A 5,751-nucleotide genomic window follows, 5' to 3' on the forward strand; every position below is an offset into this window, starting at 1 on the left:
GTGTGTGTGTGTGTGTGTGTGTGTGTGTGTGTGTGTGTGTGTGTGTGTGAGAGAGAGAGAGAGAGAGAGAACATTCGTAAACAAACGAAATATACGGGTTCTAAATAATTCTAAATCTGCGCCAACTGAAGCCTCATTTTCACAGTTTTATTTTTATGATTCATATGCGTCAACCAGTAAAATCTTTGCTAACATCACGGTTTGATAAAATAAAATTGAAATTTTAAAACGACCAAAACAATTGTAAACACTGACATATTTACGAAATTTTAAGGCTTACATAAAATGATCATGAACCATGCGTACGAGTCAAGATTAACGTTTGTCCTAACATGGAGGTCGATCTGTTGCATAATGACCAGAACCGATATAATTACGTTTTAGTTACAGTGAACCAAAACACATTTGTTACAAGCATAAATAAAACGATCGCTAAGAAATAATGTGTGACAGTATATTATTTTTTTCCGTACTACATCTTCAAGTTTTTACTGATGTTCGTAAAACAGACGTGCTAGTTTAAAAGTATTTATTTTTTGAAATATGCCTACGGGGATGGACCTCATGGGACCATATACTAAGCACGTTTTAAAAAATTAATTTGAATCACGTCAACGTTAGGCTTAAGTATCGCACGTAGTTACTTACATTTTAATATTACACGACCTGGAAAAGTTTTAGAACAGAAATTGCAAACGTTAGTAGTTACTTCGTAATACAACTAACTTTGTACGTAGAATTTAAAATTTAATACGTAATATAACAACAACCTATTAACCTACTCTAAACACTTAAAGAAAGACTGATTAGTACTGGTCTGATATCTTTCGAAACTTGTCGTACGTTTTGTAAACTAGGTGCGATAATGAAATGTGAAATAGAACAGGTAACTATCAATCATGAAACCCAACACTTTGTTTCTCTGAAAGCCGCTCCTAAATTACTATATGCCAGGTACGTCGTTAAGAAATTCCTTTTATGTCCAGTAGTAAATGTCTGCTATAATCCAACCTAATGATGAGCTTGAATAACCTACTGGTACTACTATCCTTTTCCGATTTACTGAAAATATGATAGAAAAAAACACTAGTTAGGCCTCACTTAGAAAACTGTGTACAGCTTAGGTCACCTTATCTATGTGAGGATAAATAATATGTTGACAAACAACGATTTATAAGTGTAATGAAGTGATTTATTTTTAAAAGAACACACAACATGTTTACACATAACATTGGTCCGTCTTCTTCAGTCACTTCAGCACTTTTAAATCGTTGTTTGTCAACTTATTATATTAGCATAATACGTTCCTTTACTCAAGTAAGGATTATTACTTATTGGAAAGGGTTCAGAAGAGATACTAGTATAATTCTAGGTGTGGAAGGGTTATGTTATAGCGATTGGTTAAGATGTTTTATTTCCTAATGACAAAAGTGATGATTGAGAGGTGATTTTATTGAAGGTTACATGATTATCTGCTATAATAGGGCGAGATGACAGAAATTTAAGATCTTAGAAAAACACCGGCTAGGTACTATTAAGACAGTTCTATTTTTATAACAGGGCGACATGCTGATAGAATGAGATGTTGTCGATAGTAATAGAATGATAAACTTCAATATTTTACACGTAGGGAACAGATGATCTACTGAAAATAAAAATGGTGGGCGTGAAAAGATTACACTATCGAAAGGTGAAAAGGTATTTTGTTGTACGTATACATTAAAAACCACGTGGGATAAGGTGGATGTCCTAGCTAACTCCACAGTTTGTTTAAAGAACTATTTTACATATATGATGATAACAACATATAAAAATATATTTATTTTTTTACCTAGTCTTTAGTTCCTGATCGTTCATGAAGGGTTGTAAAATAATCCCAATAGGCTGAGTATATATATATATATAAACACACACATACAGTGCGAGACCAGTATAAAAATCTACTTATTTTTATATACAGATATTATGGTATATAATTGTTTAAACATAATTTTACGCACCATATCGCAAGTCGTTCCCATATCACGAATTCGAACTTCTACAACTCTGTTGTAATAACTTTTGTGTAAATATTTACAGTAAGCAAAAGCTAGAAGTAATAAAGCATTCGAGACGGCTTTTAACTGAATAAAGATGCCCTCCTTAATTAAACAAAGAATGCTTCACATGACTAACGATGTGAGTACGACAAACTCCGCGAGGATACTGTTCTTCACACGAGGTGTTCTATCAAAATCTCAGAACATATGCCAATCATTAATAAACTTTACAAGTTCTCAACTGTTCAGATTTTTGCAGACTTTCTACTGTTACAAATAAACTACCATCTCGTTATAACTGCTGATAATTCTCTTTCACAATACCCTACATACCTAACCCCCTCCCTTACTTTATTTAAATCCTTTTCAATAAGCTAGAGAGGCCGGATGTCAAGGCAGCAGAACACAGATTCAGAAACTGTCCAATCGACGACGAGGAGAATCACTGACGCATATAGTGACGTCAACAGGACTAGCCAGTCACAAACAAGTATAAAGCAAGATTTCCGCTAAGCCACAGAAAATACCGGTACAGTTAAAAGATTCTGTAACACAACCAATAATGCAGAGCACAAAACGAATTTTGACACAAGTCAAAATTATGTGCTGAAAACAAATTCCACTATATTTGGTTAATCCAAATAAAAGTTTGCTGTCACATTAGTTATTTCATACATTTATTGTTAATGTATTTGTACAGTGAAGCCGTTCATGTGGTAAAATGCGCTAAAGCAACTTTGTTAAAACAATGACAATAATCTGAACCGTATTTTAAAAACTTTGCGGCGATTCTAGCTGATGACGGACTCGGAATAGAGTACGAAATATCATATCAATCTGAAATCAAGGAATAGTCCACAAAACAGTTCAGTTGCCGGATACTAAACTATCGGGAAAGGAACTAGTGATTAGCCTCACAGTAAAAAATAATACAATACGACTTGTGAATTACAGGTACTGATGTAGCGAGCATAATAGCCTTTTGAAACATCCATCATCTGTGCGCGGGCATGAAGCATTGGAGTTTTACAGTTACAAGCAGTAAGCAAGGTGGGATGAGGACACATTGAAATAACTGAGTGAAATGTGAAAAATTCCGTAACTGAAACGCTTAGTAAAGGATATTTTCAGTACAAACCAAGTATTTTGTTTTTAGGGCTTTCAAGGTAAAGCAAAAAATCAAGGAATTTTATAGTAACATTTATATTTTTAATTTCCGACTAGCCAGACAATAAAAAATAAATAAATTACGCATAAAAAGAGGCCTAAGATAAACGAAAATAAGATAATTCTCATTATAAAAAAATAAAAAAATCTACGAGTCCGAATATTCAAAAATACTTGAGCCTATCATCTCCGACTTTAGGGTCCACCTTTTAGTCCTACTGTCTTAGTTTACAAAGTAAAATTGAAATACGAATTAATTAACAGAGGTTTTGAAATTTATAATGATCAAATTAAAATGAATCATCAGTTTATTACTCTCGTAATGTTGTCGATATTTTTGACCAAATATAAGACATCATTAGAATATTTAAAAAAATATATATACTTTCAATCCATCTATCGTAACACAATATTTAGCATACACGTTTTAGCTTTCAACCGTACTTCGAACAATAGCATAATGGTGATTAATTTATATTTCAGCTATAATATACGGACTGCTGTATATCCTACTAAAAATCGTCATTAGGATGCACTTTTCAGTTTTTTTTTATCGTAGTAAAAAATATGAGCACCGTGTTATATCATTGTAAACATCATGATAGCCATGTTAAATGTCAATTACATTATATTCGCCTAAATCATACGGCACCCATCAAAATAAGTACTTTAAGTTTAACAACAATTGTTATTTACTCCAATGTTACACAAGATAATTTTCAATAATATATTGTACATCCTGACCCAAGAACAACTACAATGTAATCATTTTTCATCTTCTTGAGCAGCGACTTTTGGGAGACAAAAGATGGATTTGAAATGCTACTTTTATACACCTCAGATTTTGAACCACAATGGACAACTTAAGAAAAATGTGAAAAATATATATATCTACAGTTCATTTGATTTTTCGAAAAATTATTAGGCCCGTTGATTTCGAATATTTTGCTGGCTGTAACTTTTATGATATTTTAGTTCCTACTAACAAATAATACCCTAAAAAATAAGGAAAACGACATGCATAGTTCCTTCCTTTCAACTCTTAAAGGACTACAACACGCAGCACAAAATTAATATGGCTCTGATACATCATAAAAGTCATGTTTTGCAGGTTAGTGGCCTATCTCAATTACCTTTTCTTTTTTCATTGTTCGATTTGGATAGATTTTGCCATATACATTTCTAGTCCTAAAGGATACGTTGAATGTGAAAATGTAACTATTTTAATTTTATTTGATTCAATAGTCCAAACATAAAATCGTTAACGAAATATCTCTACCAAACTGTATTTACGTAAACACACACACACACTATATTGGCGTCCACAGAAATTTTTCCGAGAGGGGGTAGAAGTAGTGTGAAATTGTGAATTGAATAAAAAATTAATATACATATGCTGAATGAGTAAAGAAAGAATTGTCCCCCCCCTTCTGTGGACTCCCATGCACGCACGCACACACACACACACACAGACATTACAAAATGAGCCTAAGTCATCTGCAGCTATTTTGGGAACCTTAGTTTTCGGAATTTAAAAAACCGGAACAATATGAAGCACGTGCTACTGCGCGGCGTATCGAGTATTTTAGAAAAGCTAAACAATATACCATATACCAGAGAAATTCACGTCATCTGCTTTATAGTTGCTGCTGCCATATCAGGTCTAAGTTGTCCCCTAAAAATTGCTTTTATTGCTATTCTTGCTTTAGAAAAAAAAAGGTTATTCAGTATACTCAGAACGACAACAATATTAATGAACATAACACAACTGAAAAGCCAAGGAACTGCGAGATAAAGAGACAGAAAACAAATGTTGCATACACAACGTTGGAAACAAAGACACGGGACATTATAAACATCACTTCAAACATTGCGACAGCAGGATAAAATTTTGAAAGATGACTACCATCTTGAGCATTTAAAATTAGCTCTAAACGAAAACTGTCAAAATTACAATATATACGTATAGCGTTGACAGTGGATAAATATGACTGTATTTAAAAACATAGAAAAGCATACTCATTTTGTTCCTGCAATGATGAAAACTATTTCTGTCTGACATTGGAGAGGGAGATTCAAAACATGCACCTTTATTTTGTATGCATGTACAACCCTGAAAGGGGTCGGAGCAAGTGCGGTTTACTCCGACCCTCGTGTAGGACTAAACATCAACGTTCAGGACAACATATCATGGTACGGAAGGGAGGAAGAGGTCTCAGAGTACCTGACCCTCCTAGGTCACAAAAGACCTAAATTCCGATCAGGAGATCAGGCATACATGTACAAATTGTTAAAACAATGAGTGTATATTACTGGTTTTAATACATTACAAAAAATTTAAAGCATTTTGATTTCTTTTTCGTCATTTTTACACCTACGAGGATTATATTATTAGCCCAGTACTTGGATTTCGGACTAACCTCGTGATATCTTCAGATTTGGGTTGAACGTGTCGTTGCAACGACTGTACACAACGTATGATTTAATTTAATGCATTTTTACCAATACAGTTTATCATATGTTTGTTTGTTTGTTTGTTTGTTTG

At 33.4% G+C, this 5,751-nt stretch overlaps 1 protein-coding gene across 1 annotated transcript in view; it reads right to left on the bottom strand.

Moving 5' to 3' along the window:
• LOC106468281 (insulin-like growth factor 2 mRNA-binding protein 1) overlaps positions 1-2,026 on the bottom strand; it is a 40,643-nt gene extending 38,617 nt beyond the window's left edge. The window contains exon 1 of the mRNA XM_022396617.1: positions 2,001-2,026. The gene's annotated coding sequence lies outside the window, so the exon portion shown is untranslated. The remainder of the gene's footprint in view (positions 1-2,000) is intronic.
• Positions 2,027-5,751: the final 3,725 nt, after the last annotated feature.

Source organism: Limulus polyphemus, unplaced genomic scaffold, assembly GCF_000517525.1.
Source record: "Limulus polyphemus unplaced genomic scaffold, Limulus_polyphemus-2.1.2 Scaffold2946, whole genome shotgun sequence".
NCBI lineage: Eukaryota > Metazoa > Arthropoda > Merostomata > Xiphosura > Limulidae > Limulus > Limulus polyphemus.